Here is a 22,479-nt window from a genome sequence, read left to right on the forward strand (position 1 = left end):
TCCGCACACCCGCACCCTCCTCATCACCCAATAAACCCTAGCTCTTAAGGAGACACTTCCCCCCGCACACCCGCACCCCCCTCACCTCCATGTCACAGGAACCCAAGACACTTCCCCCCCGCACACCCGCACTCCCCTCACCACCGTGTCACAGGAACCCCCTAGCTACCACTACTACGGTTTGATAGCACTACCTCGAAAAATTAGATTACACTGACTGCATCTTCGGCTATCAGTTTTCTTGGATATTTTTGAAATGGAAGGAGCAAGTGAGTCACTTATACTTAAATTCTGTAATAAAGCAAGACATGTATCATTTTAAGAATTTATGCAAACAGTTTCTTGATACAAAGCATCGAGTTTCTTGAATTAGAAAACTTCAATTTCTTATATTAAGCACTCAATTCCTAAAACAAGAAACCGGATATTTTGTTAAGTCATTAATACTTCTACAATATACCATGTTTTCATTTTATAAAAATCAATTCAGCATTAACAGGGATTATTTGAAGTTTAGACTTACCAACTTGAACCTGCTTTTTTCATTGAATACAAAAGCTACTCTGCACAGATTCTCAAAATAAGCATGATTTCTCTTAATAAGATTTAAATGTACACAGCACACATATCACTCAGTATTTTAACGTGGTTATTTTTATGAAACTTAATTTTTGACAGGGTTGGACTTAAAGGCCAACACAAGCTTCTAACCAATGGAATGAGTGTTTACCCTGTTGCTGTGGTAACACAGGTCTTTTAGGGTGTCTTCTGAATTTGAAGAGACTATAAAATTACCAGAAATATACGAAACTCTTGTTCGAACTTTTTCGAATTATTTAGAACCGTCGAAATATATTACAAGAAATATGAACGCTAGAAGGTACATGTTTGTATACAATTGGAAACTATTACTGAATAAACATTTGTTTTTCTTGTAAAAAAAGTAAGCTATGAGAAGGTAAATCAGCTCAGTTCCTATCGAGTCGCTGTAGAGGTTGAATTAATAAAGCTAAGGCAAATTATCTGCGCCCAAAAAGTCATCTCACTTTCTTTTAAGATTGCTGCATCCCTTTGTGATTTGGGAACTTGCCTACAAATTATTCTTTACAATATATAATATATAAACAGGGTTGTTCAAATAAAACAAATCAGACCATGAACATAAAACGCTGTTTAACTTCGTAACTAGAAGAGATAGCAATTTTTGCTATAAGACCTCTTTAAACGCAAATTAAAAAACCCTTCAAAAAGGAAAGGTTTTACAGAAAAAATTTGCTATCTCTTCAAGTTACGAAGTTAAATAGCGTCTTATGTCTATGGTTTGATTCGTTTTATTTGAATAATCCTGTATATATATATATATAAAGTAAGTTAATCAAGGTAAAGTAATTATTACACATCACCATAGAGCTCTGATACTTTTGAATTAGACGTGGGGTGAGAAAATCATTTTATGCAGCTCTTGTAAAATAAGAAATGCCAAGAAAATATTAAATGCCTTTTTTTTAATATCATTTCTGATTGAAATAAGTTTTATGGTGACTCCCATTAATGATTTGGTGAAAAGTATTCTGAATAATTATGATTATTGAAAATAAGTGCTACGAAAAATCCTACAAAATGAGTTTTTGGCATTTTTAATAGGTGCGCAGATAACGCAAAAATCTGAAAAAATTCACAAAAGTAGTAATCGGGGAACCCTAAAAATTGCAAAAAAAAATGTATGTACCTCGAAAAAAAAGCAGGAAAAACGTCTTTTTTTTAAATTGTTCCTCTACTTAGAGTTATGATGCGATGACTTTGGAAAAATTACTAAACAGAAACCATATCATTATATACATCAATAATTTTTTTCAAATTGTTTAGCTATACCAGTACGCAAAAAAAAAAAAAAACTAAAAATGTTAGTTTTTGGGCTTCTAGGGGTGAGCGGAGAGCTAATCTAAAAACTCAACTTACATAGCTTATTTTTGTTGCCCGAGAAATCATCTTACATAGAAAAAAAATTATTTTGAGATTTAGGGCATTTCACCGATCATAACCGGGGGTACCATTTCGATACTTCCAATATTTGATACGATATCATGAAAGAAGGGGAGATATATCAATTGTTTTTTCTGAGAATGTCTTTGCCTTAAAGCATTATGCAATAAAACTAAATAAACCTTATATTTATGCTCCTATTAGTCAAAGTGAAAGAATACAAATTTTACAGAATTATAAATTTAATACGGAATTAATAGTATATTTTTAAGTAAAGTAGTAGATACGCCTTTTTATTTATCAGAAGCCAATGTTTTTATACAAATGCCATTGCATGGTAGTAGAAGCAGTAGGGGGATCCGACGACATGATGGTGAGGGGGGTGCGGGTGTGCGGGGGAGTTTTCTTAAGGAGGGGGTTTTGCTGTATGTCTGCGTCACTTCATTTGCCCTCTCTTTCTCTCTTAGTCTCGTCCCCCTCTCGCATCACCCTAGGGCCCTGATGGTTAATTATCCTCCGGGTCCACTAATTCCCTAGGGCTTACACCACTACAGACAGTTACCTAAAGAACTTTTTCTTTTTTGGGTACTGAAATAGTTGGACAAAACAGTTAGTTTGAATCTTCCCAGCTAGGGTGCGTCCGTGAAAATTACTTCTCTGATTAGCTATATAGTAGTTATATATAGATTTAAGTCATGGTTGTCGCTTCAGAAATGAAAGCAAACTATATGTTACCCCCTCATAGGAAATCCCTATGTCCCAAGCATTGGTCCCGAGTCTTGCTATAGGGAGGCAGAGGTGTTTGGGATGAAGGTACAAGGTAAACTTAAGCCAAACTATATGTTACCCCCCCTTCCCTTCACTGGGACTGTTCTTATGAGGATATTGAGTATGTATGAGGTCTCTAGATCTTTGTCCCCTCCCCCAATCGGTAAGAATTCACCATTTTTGTCTTTGTTTCATTTTTTTTTTACTGAATGGTATAAAAATGAAAGGTGAGGAAGAGAAAAGAAAAAGATACTTTTAAATATAAAATTCAACATATAATAAAAGACGCTTAGAGAAAATGTACAAGAGAATGATATAAATTGTATATAATAATAAATAACACTTATAAAAAACTTAGTATAAGATCAAAAATAATATTTCATTCAGCGAACAGCTTCTGAAACATACATAAAAAATTTATTAATAACAAATAAATTATGATCTTAAGTATTATTTACATTCTATTTGTTTTCGCACCCACTTTGCGAAAACATCCATCTCCTTGTAGACACAGTGGATTGGTCTTCCTTATCTGCCACAGAATTTTAATTTATGCAGTTCGCATGGGATGTTGAAAGTTGTAAAATGTCGCCTTAGGTTGTCATACTTGGGACACTTGTAATATTCTAAATTATGGCATTCAATGCCCATTAAATTTAGAATATCACGTTCTATAGTGCCCCCTTTGTATGCATGGCAACTACTGGATACATATAGTCTCGTTGCACAATTCTTATGAAGTCATATATTTCACTTTGTTTATACTTTTGAAAACCCGTATTTCCATATTATATGCCATGTACATTTCTATACACATAATTATCACTTTTTCGATCTTTAATACTTAAATCATGAAATGTATTATTCACTTTAAACGAGGCGTAATAGGTGTAACCCACAAAAAAACTTCGCCTGTAAAAAAAGGCGGCAAGTACATAAACCATCTAGCATAAATAATATAGTAAAATTATCCAATTAAAAAAAGTAGTGAAATCCAAATATTAGGCAAGTGTATTTTTTCACCTTAGCAAAAGTTAAATTTTTGAAAAACGAGGAACAAAAAAGTTACTTGCCGGGCCCGTAACGTCCATACACAGTGGGAAATTGAATCGTGTGTGAGATTCAGCTATAGCGTAGTACAGGAAATTTCATGTTAAAATACAGAGTGAAGTTAGCCGAACCACAGACGATTTTATTTCTCACTGTGCATGGACATTACGGGCCCGGCAAGTAACTTTTTTGTTCCTTTTCTTTTTCAAAAATTTAGCTATTGTTAAGGTGAAAAATTACACTTGCCTAATATTTGGATTTCACTACTTTTTTTAATTCGATAATTTTACTATATTATATATGCTAGATGTTTTATGTACTTGCCGCCTTTTTTTACAGGGGAAGTCTGTTTTTTGTGGGATTTCATAACGTTTTGTAAGAGTATAATATTTAAAAAATTAAATAATTCTTTTAATTTTTCTACGGAATTTAAAGAAAATTTCCACACTTCTCATTTTTTGAAACAGCAGCGCTTAACTAATAAAATAATATCTATTAATATTGAAAAAATATCACAGTCAACACATTGAATTTATTGATATTTGTAATGCATTCTGCATAAATGAAATTCATAATTAATGCCCCGGCTATTTGTTTAATGTTTTCAGTTTCACTATAATAAATTTTGATTAAAATTTTCATAATCAATAAACATACTTTCAACATATAAAAATAATTAATTAAAATGTTTGTTTTAATTAATTTACATTTTCTGTTTATCAACATTTGACTTTTTACCACCATCTGACTATGCCAGACTTCACTAGTTTCATCAATTGCTTGAGATGATATGAAGGCATAACTGGACAAGCAATTCGCAAAGCTTTGGATAAGTTACAATCAAGCATATATTCAAAGCTGACATTGTCGTTTTGCATACCACGTTTCTTTTTACCACCAATTACTCTCACATTTATGCTGCTAATTCTTGACAAAGGTGACATAGGAGATATATTGGCGAGTCGTCCTTATAACATTTCCTGTACCAGAGTCCTCAGATGTTCGTTTCGCAAATTGTTACACACTTTTGAAACTGGTCGGATTTCTGGTGCTGCAAAATGGAGTGGAAACCATTAATTTTTGGACTGAGTTTCAATTGAGAATAAACGTGCATTTTTTCATCCATACCAATAACCAGTATACTGCCTTTGGCCTAGAATACTAGCATAGGTAACAGAGGAAAACAATCAACAATTATTAACTCAATTTTACAGAATTTCATCCAATGAGTCTCATCCTTAAAGTATGGCTGAGCAATGGATGACGTTTTTCTGAATATTGGCTTATTCTTACTTTGCCAATCTTTCAATGCTTTCATCTTTGCCTGTTTCTAGTACCAGAATGCAGGAGTGAAAAGCCCAATTGTTGATTCAACTCCAATAGTCAGTATGTGTGCGAACCTTCCTCCTTGGATTTTTAATTCAATTGTACCAAATGTATTTAAGTCAAAGCACAAGTATTACTATTTGCTATAATACACTTGCACAGTGACTGTAAAATACTAAATGATAACATCTGAGTAAACCTAAAATCAAATTCATCATTTAAAAATCTCAATTCTTCAAAGAAAATTATATTTTAAAGAAACATGAATCATTCCATTTGTTAATCAACATTTGACTTTTTACCAACATCTGACTTTGCGAAACTTCAGTAACTACATCAGATTCTTGAGGTGATACAGGGGCATGACTGGACAAGCAATTCGCAAAGCTTTAAATAAACTACAATCAAGCATATAATTAAAGCTGACATTGTCGTTTTGCATACCACATTTCTTTTTAGCACTAATTACTGTCACATTTATGCTGCTAATTCTTGATAAAGGTATAACCTATCGGACAGTTGAAACCCACATCTGTTTAAAGAGAAGAAACAACTAAAAATTTATTTTGTTAATGATTTCAATACCTGGAAGTTTAGCATATGGTTTTCAAATACTTTAACAATTTCTTGCAATTAATATGCTCTTGATAATCACCGATGCTCATAAATGTTGAAAGAATACTTCTCCTTGGCACAGTGTTGAAAATGAATCTTACTTCATCCAGTTAGCTCTATCCTCAGCAATGACTCTATCCACATAGTTTCATCCTCAGTATGATATAACCTATCGGACAATTGAAATCCATATCAGTTTAAAGAAAAGAAACAGTTAAAGATGTATTTTGTTAATGATTTCAATACCTGGAAGTTTAACATATGATTTTCAAATACCTTAACAATTTCTTGCAAACCTGATAATCACTGATGCACATAAATGTTGAAAGTATACTTCTCCTTGGCACAGTGTTGAAAATATATAAATATTAATCTTACTTCATCCAGTCAACTCTATTCATCCCCAGTATGATAACCTATCGGACAGTTGAAATCACATCAGTTTAAAGAAAAGAAACAGTTAAATATGTATTTTGTTAATGATTTCAATACTTGGAAGTTTAGCATATGGTTTTCAAATACCTTAACAATTTCTTGCAATTTATATATACTCTGGATAATTACCGATGCACATAAATGTTGACAGTATACTTCTCCTTGGCAGTGTTAAAAATATATAAATAATAATCTTACTTCATCCAGTCAGCTCTATCCTCAGCAATCAAGAGACACGGTGTATATTATATTTTAATCTTTCACTCCACACAGCTCGACCCTTAGCAGTCAGATAATAAACATATCATTATTTAATCTGCAATAAAATCACACAAAGTACCAGAAAATATATTACATTTTATATCATAAAATTCATTGTTATGCTTATCTAATTTGTTGATTCCTTTATGTAATTAAAAATCCTTTTAATGAGTATAACCTCATCAAATTTAAATAAGAACAGCCTAATCATGGTTTTTCATTTATTTATTTCATAATTAGGTTCAAATTGTTTTAAGGTTAATACTGTCAATCTTGCAGCTTAACCTGATTTACCGTAATAAACGAAGTAAAACATATATCTAGGAGATACACACAGACACATTGTTTACGATTGTGTGCAACTATATTTACGTTTACGTCTACTGACGTCACTAAACCTACGTTAAGCAGCTAACTTCAGCCCGAGACATACACTCTGGCTGGAGAAGAAGAAGAAGAAGAAGATTATGAAGGAGAAGAATCTCAATATTCGATATATATATAGCTAACTCAGTATGAGATCTCTGGATTGCATGAACCGTTTTTAATGATTATGGTCTTAAATGAAAGCTTGTTCCAAACTAGTTTAAGGAAAGCTTTTATTTAAATCATGACAGTGGATCATTCACGGAAATAAATCGGTTTGAAAATTGAGGCGGCCAAAACCTACTGTATAAGTTAACGGTAGTGCTCGGCGGTATAGACATGTCATTATCTACTTTTATATGTACTTGCCGTCGAGACACTCTACCGTGTCTCTTGATCAAGCCACTGTAAATGCTCGTATTTTAGCGTTATTCCAATTATCAATAAGGGGCAAATAAAAAATTTTAAGTGCCAGGGAGTGCCTTATTCTCGCTTAAAGATATTTCTTGCAAAACCCTATCTTTATGAAAGTTATTACATCGCTATGCTACGTAAAAGTTTGAAATCTGGGATTACAACGATACTTGGGATGAATGAATTGCGGCAAGAAATACCTGGTGATTCTAATTTACTGTTTTGTAGACGCTGTGAGTGTTGTCCTCGAAGATTGGATAAGAAATCAAAAATTAAATGCTTATCGTGTAATCATGCAATTTGTAATGAGCACCGAATTTATATGTACCTTGATTGTGGAGCAGGGCAAGAATAAAATGCCTAGATAATTTCTTATACTTTTTTTATCATTACTACTGACATTTAATAGCTATTGGATTAACTTTATGTTGAAATAAATTCATTTTGTTAAAATATCAGTCAATAGTTTTTATGTCTTCTAAAAACAATTTATGCAGCATTTAAACCTCAAAATGAATATACTTTTTAAATGGTACCAAACATTGAGTTATTCCACGTTTAAGCAACGTATCTCTTAAGGATAAAACTATTTTTGTTTCATTTTTTAACTAAAAATTAAAGAAGATAGGAAGAATTTACTATAAGAACTAACTTTCTTGCTTTATTTGTTTATAAAATTGTTGATAGCTTTCAAATTTTTATTTTTGCTTGCAAAAATAATTAATATCTCTTTTAATATGTTTTAACTTTTAGCAAATAATTTTATGTTTAACTATCATCATTACTTTCAAAGTTACAGACGATTTTATATGTGGGGTCAGACAAACCCCATGGGACAGTCATATTTTACTCAGATAGCGGGACAGCTAAGGGTTAAAAGCCCAAACAATCCTGCTTGTAAATGGACATTGGGTAGGATCGTTCAATTAATAGTTGGTTCGGATTCCGTTGTTATAGTGGCTGTTGTTCACACTGCTAATAAATAGATACAGCATAGTCTGACACAACTTTACAAGCTCCCGACATAACAAAATATTGACAACTGTCCGTCACACTATACTTTCAATACCTTACTGTTCCGTTGCAATTTATTACTTTGCGTTCGTGTTATGCGTTAATTATCACTCATTCATTTAAGCCATAAGGTGAACACTAGGAGCTGAGCTCAAATTCAACTTGTATTTTGCGTCAACATGGTCTTGTTCAACGGTACAGTCCGGGTAATACATTCTGTTCAACTTATAACCAAATGTTTTAAAAGGTCGTACTTCAATAGCGGTCAACACTTTTCCACATCCCGCTGGTTACCTGGTCTAGCACCGAGTCCTGAGGGTCAGCGTTGCCAACTCCGCCATTTTGATTATACTACGCTGTACAGTGATGTCAATGATGCCAGAATCAAGCTTTTAGCAACAAATATAAAGTTAACCGCTAGCCAGCAACATTATTGAAAATTTGAAGGGAAGGGATATATACCTCTTCCCATCAAATTTTCAATAATGTTGCTGGCTAGCGGTTAACTTTATATTTGTTGCTAAAAGCTTGATTCTGGCATCATTGACATCACTGTACAGCGTAGTATAATTAAAATGGCGGAGTTGGCAACGCTGCTGAGGGTTCCGAGCAATAAACTGGGAACAATTGAAGAACCCTAATATACCTGATACTCTAATCACTAATCTAAAATTACTATTTTTGTATTTTTAATCAAACATATTTGAAATTATTATGAATACATTCCTTGTATTTTTAACATAAAAATGAGTCCAAATACGACATTAATCGAACAATTTATTTCTTTTAGTTATACCTTGAAGCTGCTACTTTATTATCTATAAATTCTAATAAAAATTCAATTTACTATATATCTTCGTTATGCTTTAAGTTAAAATAAATCTCCTAAATATTGGAAAGGACATAAACATATTATTAAAAAATTAACAAATATAAATTTTAGTTTAAGATATAATTGATAAATAAACGTAAATATTTTAAAATACTATCTTCAAAAAGAAAAAGGTTAATCATTTCATAAAATTAAAAATTTCATTTTTTTTAGTATGATTCTGCTACAGGTTAATTGATGCTTATTTGGATTATTTATAGACATATTGGAATAAAATAAATTTGATTTTTTACAGGTTTTAATAAAATGAGAGATGCAAGATATAACTAATATAGTAATAATAGTCCGAATAACATCATTTTTGGATTCATTTTCATGTTAAAAATACAAGCAATGTATTCATAATAATTTCAAATCTGTTTGATTAAAAATATAAAAATTGTATTTTTGGATTAGTGATTAGAGTATCAGGTATATTATAGGGTTCTTCGATTGTTCTCGGTTTATTGCTCGGGACTCGGTGCTAGACCAGGTAACCAGCGTCATGTGGAAAAGTGTTGACCGCTATTGAAGTACGGCCTTTTAAAACATTTGGTTATAAGTTGGACAGAATATATTTTCCGGAGTGTACGATACCGACCTTCCTTTTAAGTGTTCTTTATTAAGGCTTGTTTGCTCTCTGATGAGCATATTTGATTCTATTTTTTCTTTGTTTTGGAGTTTTCAAACTCCCATCTACTACCACAGTCCTAAGGATTATCTGGATTGACACAGGAGCGTCACTGGAAGAAAGGATTTGTTGGAGATCGAGGTGTGTGTGTATCGGTGTAAACGGCCGGGGAATCTCGGACCTGCTCGCGCCGGCGCACTCTCCGTCTTTCTCCTTTACCCCTACCTTTCAGTGGTCGCCTCCAGGTGGCCAACAAGCGAAGCAATTTCGCTCATAAGTTTTCACTCGCGAGGTACTTAAATGATCATCATCTCAGTTATGCACTTTGCTAAAAACCCAAGGTCTGATACCTTGAATTCTGTCTTACCCCAGTTATCGCCAGCGGTCCGGGCGAACTTCAGTTAACCTTCACACACTTTTCCCACGACTCCGCCAGGCATCCTGGTGAGCTTCCCAATATTTAAATTCTCTTGTGGCATGCAGAAGAGGATCTCCTTTCCTTTCATGTGTCGTGATCTGAGAATCCCAGATGCGGTACTACTTCTCATGGGTCCCTGAGCATTGCTCTTTTGCGGTTGGGATAGCATTTACAATACATGGTACAATTTTCGTGGGTTGTGTAATAGCTCCCCTTGATCATTTTTCGAGATTCTTCTGACTTTACTAAGCAACCTTTTGCGCAACTTTTACTCTATTTCTTTAGGGCCTTCGGGAAATTATTTTACATTGATAAAACTTTTGTTTTTGTTCAGTAATTTAACGGTTTTTGAATAAACTAGTTCTAGTTCAATTACATTCAACCTTTTCTTTTTGAAACTGTCCTTCACCTTTTACTTTTTCAGGGAACCTTACTGGATCAATTGCTCACAACAATTATCATGATGCGATGCTGGTCTGGCTTCTCGAAACAGTCGGATCAGTTCTAACAAATTTAGCCACCTTTGTGTGGGAAACCGTTACGATACAAACAAATAAACATGTTGAGCATTTCTTAATTATGTTATAAAAATTCTTTGCAATAATCGAACTGGAATCTGCAAAAGGAAAAATCGAAACTACCGGCTGAAAAGGATTTTAACTCATGGGCTGAATGAAGTTCAGTTCGAATTATTTCGGGTGCGAGACTGAGAGTTCTAAGAAAACTATTCTGTTCTCTTTCTCACCCCAGCCTACCGACGCTCGCCAAAGTTGAGCGATGCAAGCCAAAGACAAGTACACCTCCATGTAGTGGTGTACGTGACTAGGGAGCTGGGACATCAGTGGGGTAGCCTCGCGGATACAAGCATTAATAAACGCACTGGTGAGTCTGCTGATAGATGGTTAGAAGTGCCTACGTTTAAAAATAGCCATCAGTGAGTATAACCTGCTCCCGTGCTCTGTCCTATTGCTTAAAGTTTAGAAGTCAGAAGTGATAAATTCTCCACCCCACTGATATAAGCCGCAGCAGAAAAAGCAGCCGCCGGATACAGAAATTCTGTATAATGTTAAAATGCAACACTTGCCACCCCGCCGCGAACCCATATCGGACGAAGGGAATCACTAGCCTTGAGGCCTGCAGCCAAAGGGACCGCCGGCAAGAGAGAAAGAGACAGTGAAAAAAGGCGACAATAGTTACAGCAGATTAGAGTAGGTGAAAATTTGTTCTGTGATAATTAGTCTCGTGACATCCATATTTTTACTGGGGCCCTTAGTTGCGAGGCAATTATCTGTTTTTGTATACGAAAACGTTGGCCCTTATGGTATTTCAAGGGTTGCGCAAGCCAACTTAACAAGGAGTCAATTTGTCGGAACTAATAGGTCGTCATATTTCTATGTTAAGATCCAGTGACCGTAATATTATACGAATGCATACGGAAATAGATATTCCGACAATTGGATCGACCGTTCCCTTTGAACCTGTCAAGGCCACGGACTTTGTAGAGTTCTAAGGGGTATTTGCGACCATTTTGTCAGCCAGATCATAATTACACGGATCGTTTATTTCGGTCGGGCCGGCGTGAAATAGGCTAGACAGTTGGTAACCGCAAACGGGTGACGCGCGCGCGTGAAGGATGGGACTTCGGCAAGTGACGTGATATGCCGTACTTGGGCGCGGAATCCACTAGAGGCGCGCGGAGTACCGCGTAACTTTGCAGATTCCCTCACGAGCGCCAACTAGTAGCCCGCGCGCGTGATCGATTGGTCACGTGGTAGGAACATAGGCCACGCCTAAACGACTTAAACCCCACCCATATTAGTGAAGCCGCATTCACATAAAGTCGCGTTTAGATGTTGAAATCGTAAGCACTGTAGAATCTTTTAGAATAAACGTAATTTGGGTATAATTTCGCGTGCGAATTATTATTAGTAGATTACTAGCACCTCAACCCGTAATTTCTGTATAAGGGTTAGAACCTCCTCTGTTAAATAAATATTCGGTATAATCATTGTCGCGAAGACGCCCAGGTCTTATAGGTAGTCGTTAATTGAGGCGTTTACGCGGGGTGGGAGGGTTGACTACCTCTCACTTTGTAGAAAATCCCTCGGGGTGGACAATAACGTCATATGATATATATTCACAATTTAAATCCATTTATTATGGTTCAGAGGAGGAAGACATTTGTTAAGTATGAACGTTTTTATAAATAATACAGCCCTTTATGTTATTAACTGTTCACGTCAGGTTGAATCAATTAAAATTACTATCGTTGATGCTAGAATAGATTTTGTATTTTGAAAGAATATATCTGATAAAACTAGAGTTTACTGCTTAAGATAGTAGTTTAGTAAGTCGACTGGTTTTGCAAGGTATTTTTCGGGAATTTTTTTGACTACCTAAATGAAATGCAAAAAATCTAAACATTTTATGTTATTAATACTATATTGAATTGTACAGAAATATATATTTTTTTAATTTGTAAGATATTTTATATAAATTATATGTGGTCAAAGTAGGTGTAAAAAAAGGATGTGCTGCTGGCCCGTGAGGTATCTCCAGTTTAAGTAATCAGAAACAAAAAAATGAAACGGATTATTGTTTAGTAGGATTGTCATTGTGGCCGGAATTAGAAAAAATTAATTAGGTTGAAAAATATCAAAATGGCGGACTTCAAAAAAAATTTACAATCTCTTTAGTGTATTTTGGGCTGTAACTTGAAAAATAATGGATGAAAAAAAATGATTCTAATTCCGGCCAGATTTACAGATGTGTAGAAGAACTTGTAGAAATTTCAGACCGATGGGTTCAATAGAAAATCTGTTATGCCACGGACCGACCGATAAAACGTGATTTCGAGAAAAACGCGTTAAAAGTTTGGCTAACAGAACTTTCATCCTCACACTAATCGTCGATCCCCGGTGAGTACAACAAGCCTTTGGTCTCAACATACGTGCAAACACGGGTATATCTGGTTATATGCTTTCGTATATCAAAAGGTATACGAAACTCTAAAGGAATATAAAGGTAATGAGTCATAATAGTGAGGAATAACCGTTAGCAGTTGTCGCGCAACTTACAGCGTTCAATTATGCGGCGCTCTCGAATATATGTTATATCTTTGTTAATATTTTGAATATCAGTTTAACATTTATACACCATATCCTCATGTTGGTATACTATCGAAACATGAAAAAAAAATTTTCGACCCAAACAATTAGACTACTACCTGAAGTTTTATCCTAGGTTATTCTCAATTAAATTACACACACACACAATATCAAACTAATAAGTTAGTGTAGCTTTATTAAAGTAGTATATATCAATAGACACGGTAGTGTCTCGACGGCAAGTACAATGACCGGCAGAATTGGCGTCCCTTGATGCGTTTAGGAACCGCATTTTAGGATCCTTCACTGTATACTCTATTCTGCTAGGCGGAGATAGGGGAATGGAACGCGATAACTATAGTAGTTAGTTTATCTCGCTCTAAATGCGTGAGTGCGAGAGAGAGAGAGAGAGCTTTATACGGCATAGCAGGGCAAGCCAGGCGTCCCGAGGCTTATTTCTATCTGTGCCATTGCCTATGGCTATCTCTCTCGCTCGGTAAGAATCATTCGTCCGTCCTTGTTTAGGTCAGTTCTACGCCAATGGATACGCTCTAAAGAAGATTTTCTCAGGCGACACCATTGAAGACTGCGATTACAGCGGGGATTTTAAAATACTGTGCACCTGTCACTGTCAAACGTCAGTATGAAAGATTATTGTCGCTTACAGCGTTTGGTGCAATTAACATTATAAGTCTGGATTATTATGTGATATTCTGTAATGCACAAAAACAAATGCCGAAGAAGCGAGCTCCTGCTCATATGGATTAGATTACAAAAAAAGCATAAATATAACATTGTATATTTTAAGGTTTGCAAAAATATGTTTGGAAGCAGTAGCAATGCTTCCAAATAATTAACAAAAAGAAAAGATAGTAATGCTTTTAAAACGAAAAAAAAAAATATCTCCCGCGAGATTCGAACCACCGACAAAAGCGCTCTAACTAATCTTCGAGGCAAGCGACCTAGCCACGAACTCTTCATGACCATTGATCAAGATTTCTTCAATGTAAATGATATTTTAAACTGAAGGATATTGAGATATATTATTATCAATGTGTAACGATTATAAAGATATTTCTCTAATAATAATTAGTTAAGTGTGCGCGTTTAGGATATTATTCTATACATGTTAAAATTTAAAAGAAATAACTCTTCTTAGTCTGATTAATAAACGAGTGAATTTTATTAATTAAAATTATGTTATATTTACAAGAAAAGTTACATAAGTGGAAACCAGTATATTCTTATATTTAAATGAGTTTCCTCTATAATGCAAATAACTTATTGGTTTAAAAAATTAAAAGTAAATTAACATATGTATATATATATGTGCATTACAGAATATCACATAATAATCCAGACTTATAATGTTAATTGCACCAAACGCTGTAAGCGACAATAATCTTTCATACTGACGTTTGACAGTGACAGGTGCACAGTATTTTAAAATCCCCGCTGTAATCGCAGTCTTCAATGGTGTCGCCTGAGAAAATCTTCTTTAGAGCGTATCCATTGGCGTAGAACTGACCTAAACAAGGACGGACGAATGATTCTTACCGAGCGAGAGAGATAGCCATAGGCAATGGCACAGATAGAAATAAGCCTCGGGACGCCTGGCTTGCCCTGCTATGCCGTATAAAGCTCTCTCTCTCTCTCTCGCACTCACGCATTTAGAGCGAGATAAACTAACTACTATAGTTATCGCGTTCCATTCCCCTATCTCCGCCTAGCAGAATAGAGTATACAGTGAAGGATCCTAAAATGCGGTTCCTAAACGCATCAAGGGACGCCATTTCTGCCGGTCATTGTACATATAAAAGTAGATAATGACATGTCTACTATATATACAGGGTGTATCTCTAAGGGCGGTATATAGGAGATTCGTGTTAGTTGACTATAGCGCTCAAGACGATGGTAACTGAGAGCGCTGATTGGTCAATATCATTTAGTGCCAACATGAAATGGTCCGTTACCAATAGATGAATACGAAAAATGAGACCCATCCGCCATTTTGGAGTGGAGAAGTGTTTACATGCTAGTTGTAGCAGAAAGAGGTGTGAAATGGAAAAATGACAAATATTGAGGTTACTAAAGTAAAAATGGAAATTAATGAATGGAAAGTAAGAATATTCGAAATTTCCATTCATTATTTTCCATTTTTACTTTAGTAACCTCAATATTTGTCATTTTTCCATTTCACACCTCTTTCTGCTACAACTAGCATGTAAACACTTCTCCACTCCAAAATGGCGGATGGGTCTCATTTTTCGTATTCATCTATTGGTAACGGACCATTTCATGTTGGCACTAAATGATATTGACCAATCAGCGCTCTCAGTTACCATCGTCCTGAGCGCTATAGTCAACTAACACGAATCTCCTATATGCCGCCCTTAGAGATACACCATATATATATATATATATATATATATATATATATATATATAGAAAATTGAGATTCTTCTCCATAATCTTCTTCTTTTCCTGCCAGAAGGTATGTCTCGGGCTGAAGTTAACCGCTAAAGAAAATGACGTCATTTTTTCTCAGTGTTGCCAACCGGTTATACACAACGACAAAACTAGTGTTCTGAACTATCAAATAAAATCGATGTAATCGATATAATTAATCCGGCGACTACTGTTAACTGTCATTTGTAATGTGAGGTTATTTATGTATAATACAGTGAGGTTAATCATTGCTATGTTAGTGAATGTGCTAAATTTTCAAAATGACAAATGAATTCGAATAATAATAACATAAGGTGTCGACAATTATTAGATAAGTATAACATTATATTTTACAATACAGGAAGTTAATATACTTTGTGGTACTTTGTGAAATTTCTTTTTCAGTTAAATTGAGATAGAACATTTCTATTTTCATTGCTGAGGATAGTAAACCTGACTGGATGAAATAAGATTAATATTTTCAGTACTGAGCCAAGGAGAAGTATACTTTCAATTTTTATGTTTATCGGAGATTATCAGGAGCATATTAATTAAATGAAATTTTTAAGATATTTGATAAACATATGCTAAACATCCAGGTATGGAAATCATTTAAAGAATTCATGTTTAACTTTTTCTTTTCATTAACCCCTTAGCTTACAATGACGTATGAGAGACGTGATAGTTTTTCGGGGCCAAACATAAACAAAACGTCTCAGAGACGTGGTAAGTCTACCGGCCCAAATATAAACAAGACGTCTCAGAGACGTGGTAAGTCTACCGGCCCAAATATAAACAAGACGTCTCAGAGACGTCCTTGGTGTCGCTTTTGGCACGCACAATTAAAAATTAAATCGTAAGGCAAGGGGTTAAACTCATTTGGATTTCAACTGTCCGATAGGTTATATCATACATATGAACAATTTTCCAGGAGGAAATAAAGTTTTTGTTTACTACGATTAGATATAGAAATGAATTTTACAATATAATATGTCATATATTGTTTGGTATTTGTTTAATTTGTAACGTTAATCCCGTCAGTGTGAGGGGCTACTCACTCTACGGGTTTTCCCATTACCTTCGCCCGTCCTTTTCTATCGGTATCAGGGCGCCAGTTAGTCAGTTGGGTGGCCAACAACCCTACGTTATCATTTGAGTCCTTCGACTCCATTCTCTATGCATCTTATACGGCCGTGCGGCCATGCATTTGGACGGTAGCGGTACCCAGGGTCGCTCAGTATGCTAGGTCGTGGAGAGAGGGGAGGGTTCCTTGCGGAGAAGTCCGAGCCTCGCAGACCTATCTATTGAGGGGCATATATTTATCCCTCACCACCCACACAAAGGTGGTGGTGAGGAGTGCGGGAACATGCGGTATCATTGCCAAGCATAGAGTTTGCCAGGAGCGGACCACCAGGGAGGCAATGTTCGCGGCCCGTCCAGCCATAGCGCAAGCCTATGGAATTACGGAGGGCACCGGGACACATTCCAACGGGCTAACTACACCCCTGCACAACCCGCTATGCATTGGCCGGTATCCAGTCGTGACGTACGTGCAAGCTGGCCTATAGCACACGCTTCACGTGCGCGAACCGACCCATGGCTGTCTGAGTGCCGCGTCACGCGCTCACCAGCACGTACGGACACATCAGCACAGTCCCATGGTCGCGTTCCGACTGCCTGCTATGGCAGTCTGCGCACGACATTCGCGCAGCCTGCTTGACGCGCGTAACCAGCGTTCAAGCCAGACTCGATGTTCTATCTCTCCTCCTCGTGGGGACTTATAGACACAGTCATTCTTTTTAGGACTCCCCGAGGCCGCTTCTCCTTATCTCAGTTTCCCTGGGTTGTTTGGCATGGCCCTGCCTCACTTCTCAGGACAACCTGGACATCATTTCCTGGAGCGCCGGTCTTTTCATCCGTGCCTCTGCCGGTCAACGGTGTCTATCCTTGATGCTAGCTATAGTCCACTCGTGAGCCTATCTCACGAATCGGTAACGTAGGGATTAATAATATCCACTGTTCGGTAGCTTTTATACTTTTTATTCGTTATCTCGCATACGTAACGGAGAACTTCGTTATAAATTGATTTTTCAGATTAAATTGAGATAGAACATTTCCATTGCCAATTTCATTGCTGATGCTACAGCTGACTAGATGAAGTAAGGTTAATATTTACATATTTTCAACACTGTGCCAAGGAGAAGTATACTTTCAACATTTATATGCATCGATGATTATCAGGAGCATATTAATTAAAAGAAATTGTTAAGATATTTGATAAACATATGGTAAAATTTCAGATATGGAAATCATTAACAAAATTCATGTTTAACTTTTTCTTTTCTTTAAATTCATATGGATTTCAACTGCCCGATAGGTTATATCACATATAAGAATAATTTTCCATGCGACAAAAATAGTTTCTGTTTATTATATATATAAACAATTTTCCAGGAGACAATAAAACTTTCTTATTACTACGATTAAAGAAAAGTAGACGAATATTTTCTAATCGTTATTTAATATTCAAATATAATATAAAAAAGTATTAAAACCAAATATTTATCTACGCATCCCTAATTAGAATAGAAAAAAATGATTATTATCTCAAAAATTAATTATTCAAATTTAATTATTTATAAGAATAACATGTAATTTTATATTATAATATGTAACATATTTTTTGGTACTTAGTGAGATTTTATTTCAGATTGAATTACAATAACGTGTTTATTGTGTCATTGTGCAGGCTTGAGCTGTAATATTTAACAGAAGAAGTCATAAATGATACCAGTTTACCATAGCAAGAGCCATAATGCAAAGTTAATGTTGAGCGAATTAAACCTAAGGAAAAGGTGGAGAAATTAAAAAATTTGGAAGCCAATTTTTAATAGTGAAAAGCATGCAGGTCATTTTGGTCATCAACTCCTTGAAATATATAAGTCAATTACAAAATAAATATAATGATAACATCATCTATATATATAGAAATGAAACCATGAAAAGAAGTCAATATTTTAAGATTTTCCATGCAATAGAATATACAGTGAATAATTTTGCGAAATTGAAAGCAGTATATCCACAAAAGAGAGTCTTCCATTGCATTAATTTGTGTATTTTCTAGTTTATATTAATGAAAAGAAAATTCAAATGGCACTGTATAGTTTGCTGGAAAAAGAACCCTGATTCATAGTTGATATTGATAGTAAGAGTTAAGAAAAGGTTAAAAAAAGGATCAATTTCTATGCAAATTCTTGAGCCTGAAGTACTTGCAGATGATTTTGGGTATACAATTTTGGAATTAGAAATCAAATAGCTAATGAATATTATAATAAAATCATATAAATGTGTAAAGATGATAATAATTCATGATTTCAATCATTTACATGTGATGGGCCATACAATGAATAAATTTAGGAAACTGAAAGATGTACATCTAAGTAGAGAGGCTTCCATTTCATTAATTGGTGTATTTCCCAGGTTATAATAATGAATATAAAATATAAATGGCACTTGTATGTTGGAGAAAGTGCCATAATTCAAAGTTGATGTTGAAAGTAACAGCTAAGAAAATGATGAATAAATATGAGTTATACGAAAATCCTAGAGAGTAAAGTGCTTGCAGGTGATTTTGGGCAAACAACTTTGGAATTAGAAATCACATAGTTGATGAAAATTATAATAAAATCATGAAGGTATGTAAATATGGAAGGATTTCATGATTTCAATATTTCACACGTAATATAGCATACGATGTGTAACTTCAGGAAACTGAAAGCTGTATACCTAAAAAACATAGGCTTCCATTGCATTAACTGGTATATATTTTACAGCTTATATTAATGAAAAGAATATATAAATGTCACTCGTTTTTCAGGGAAATAGCCATAATGCAAAGGTGATAGTGAGAGCAGCAACTAAGAAAAAGGTGGAATTAAAGGTAAATTTTGAAACAAATTTTTGATAGCGAAAGGCTTTAAGGTGATTTTGGGTATAAGATGTTGAAAATATAATTCAAACAGTCATTGAATCCTATGTTAAATGCATCTGAAAGTGTAATTATGATAAGAACTCATCATTGTAATATTTTTTATTTTATTTATTAGATTAATAAATTAAAATCTCGAATTGAAAAGTTACATTTTCGAACTATGACAACATTGGAAAATGTTTTGTAGATTGAATTAGTTCAAACAATTTTTTAGTTTTAATTCCTATATCTTACAAAACGTTATAAGATCCCACAAAAAACAAGCTTCGCTTGTAAAAAAAGGACAGCAAGTACATAAGTCATTCTAACATGATTAATATATAATAATATAAAATATTTTAATTAAATAAAATAGTGAAATTCAAATGTTAGGCTAGTATAAATTTTTACCATGGCGAAAATAGAAATTTGGAAAAGGTAAATAGTAATACAACAATTACGTGCCGGGCCTGTTGTGGGCATTCGTATTAAATAGCCACATTTATAACTTACGAGAAGCAACGCTTATATAGCAAGATAACGACTTACACATTAATATTACGGGCCCGGCATGTAATTTTTGTATTACTATTCACTTTTTTCCAAATTTCAATTTTCGCCATGGTAAAAATTTATACTTGCCTATTATTTGGATTTCACTATTTTTTTTAATTAAAATATTTTATATTATTATATATTAATCATGCTAGATACGACTTATGTACTTGCTGTCCTTTTTTACAAGCGAAGCTTGTTTTTTATGGGATTCTTTATTTTCTTGAATATAGGTTAACCCTTTACACTCCGCTATCCCCTCTGAAGGGACATAATATTCTTGGTATGATAACAGCGTAGTATAAAGGGTTAATAGCTGGAGTTACTGAAACTCTAATTTTGGAGATTCGATTAGTATTAATTGTTTAACTTCTGTTCTGCCGGGTTTAACGTTTCGAATTATAACTGTAGATATAATTTCAGGTGTTAAATTATCATCAAGAAAAAAAAAGAATCTAAATAATTATCATTTCAAGAGAGGCTTCATTCATATTGCCTGCTTAACCGTATGCTCTTGGAAGCATGTGTGGCACAGGTGATTAAGTAACCCGTATAGAAAAAAATAATCTGGTAAAGATGAGGCAATCCAAGGGCAAAGGAACAGAAAAAGACTGGATTCCCATATTGCATCAAGTATGGCAATGGGTGATGTAAATGTCTGCTTTTTCGTTGGCTATTAGGACTTTGCTGGTCATTTTCCATTCTTAAAGCAAATTACGGGGGTCGATAGAATTTTTTTTTAAAGCAAAAGTTAATCACAATTTATTTATTTTTGTATATTACCTATTATAATGCCATCGAGTAATATTTATTAATTTATTTTTTTGCAATAAAAAATTCCAGTGGTGGAACTCGAACATGAACCAATTTCAATATTACGTAACTGTCCGACGTTTAGCCATTCAGCCAAACTTAGATTTTTATCAAAAACTATTTTCACGTATATAGAAACAATAGACAAATATATCATATACTGTAGTTTAAATAAATGAACCCATGTCAAATTACTTGTAGGTTAGCCGAGTCGACAAATTTGTTGGATGGCTGTGCGTAGTATTGAAATTGGTTATGGTTCGAGTCTCACCGCTGGAATTTTTTTTGCAATAAATTTAATTAATAAATATTAATCGATAATATTATAATGGATAATATACCTAAATAAATAAATTGTGATCGATTTTTTGCATTTAAAAAATATTCCATCGATCCTCGTCATTTGTTTTAAGAATGGAAAAAGACTGGCAAAGGCCTAATAGCCAACGAAAAGGCAGTCTTTTACATCACCCATTGCCATACTTGATGCAATATGGGAATCCAGTCTTTTTCCATTCCTTTGCTATTGGATTGCCACATCTTTACCAGACTATTTTTTTCTACGCGGATATCTACTCGCTACACTAATTATCGCAGGTTGAAATCCTTTCAAATTTTTTTTTTAATTTTATAAGATTTATATATTGGAAGAATGCTTTTAAATAGCAATTAGTAATACAATCATTAGTATTAATGGAATAGAAAATGAAATTTATTTTGTATAAAAGGGGGTGTAGAAACGAAAGTTGTACATTACTATAATCTATATGTTAAAATTCTATTTTTATTTATTATTTAATGGTACTAGAGCAAATAAGCATGTTGAGTATTTCTTAATTATCATTTAAAAGTTCTTTGGAGTAATCGAACTGGAATCTATAAAAGAAAAGGCAAACTGCCGGCCGAAAATGATTTTAACTCGTCGGCTGAACGAAGTTAAGTTCGGATCAGTTCGGGAATGAGACAGAAAAATTCAAGAAAACTATTCCGCTCTCTTTCGCACCCCAGACTACCGACGGTCACCGAACTTCGGTGACTGAAGATGAGCGGTGCAAGCCGAGACACGTACAGCTCAATACAATGTTGTGCGTAACTAGGGAAGTGGGGTTGACTCACGAATGCAAGCATCCCTGAACGTGTTAGTGAATCCACGGACAGATGGTGGGGAGTCCGTCCGTCCGCAGATCGGCATCACTGGACTCAGTCAGCTCTTTCTGAATCTGTGCGTTCTCTCATCACTACTACAGTTGAACCCAATAATCTTGCGTCAGGCGAGGGGAAGTAGGAATCAAAGGAGCGAAGGGATTTCTAGGGAGTTTGTCCGTAGCTGTCAAATGGCGCGATTAACCCTCACTTTTGGATTGTAAACAAAAGTAATATTTTCGGAAAACGATTGCGGAAAAAAAGGAAGGATTTTAATACATAACAGAGAAG

General features: G+C 34.7%; 1 protein-coding gene and 1 pseudogene across 2 annotated transcripts in view; one reads left to right on the plus strand and one right to left on the minus strand.

The window, feature by feature from the left end:
• LOC136774462 (general transcription and DNA repair factor IIH helicase/translocase subunit XPB-like) overlaps positions 1-8,204 on the plus strand; it is a 46,896-nt pseudogene extending 38,692 nt beyond the window's left edge.
• LOC136779621 (leucine-rich repeat-containing protein let-4) overlaps positions 1-22,479 on the minus strand; it is a 1,178,420-nt gene that overhangs the window by 162,199 nt on the left and 993,742 nt on the right. The window lies entirely within an intron of this gene.

The sequence above is a fragment of the Prorops nasuta genome, unplaced genomic scaffold (genome assembly GCF_024137725.1).
Source record: "Prorops nasuta isolate Cenicafe-Biocafe unplaced genomic scaffold, Cenicafe_Pnas_1.2 PNAS00001, whole genome shotgun sequence".
Lineage (NCBI taxonomy): Eukaryota > Metazoa > Arthropoda > Insecta > Hymenoptera > Bethylidae > Prorops > Prorops nasuta.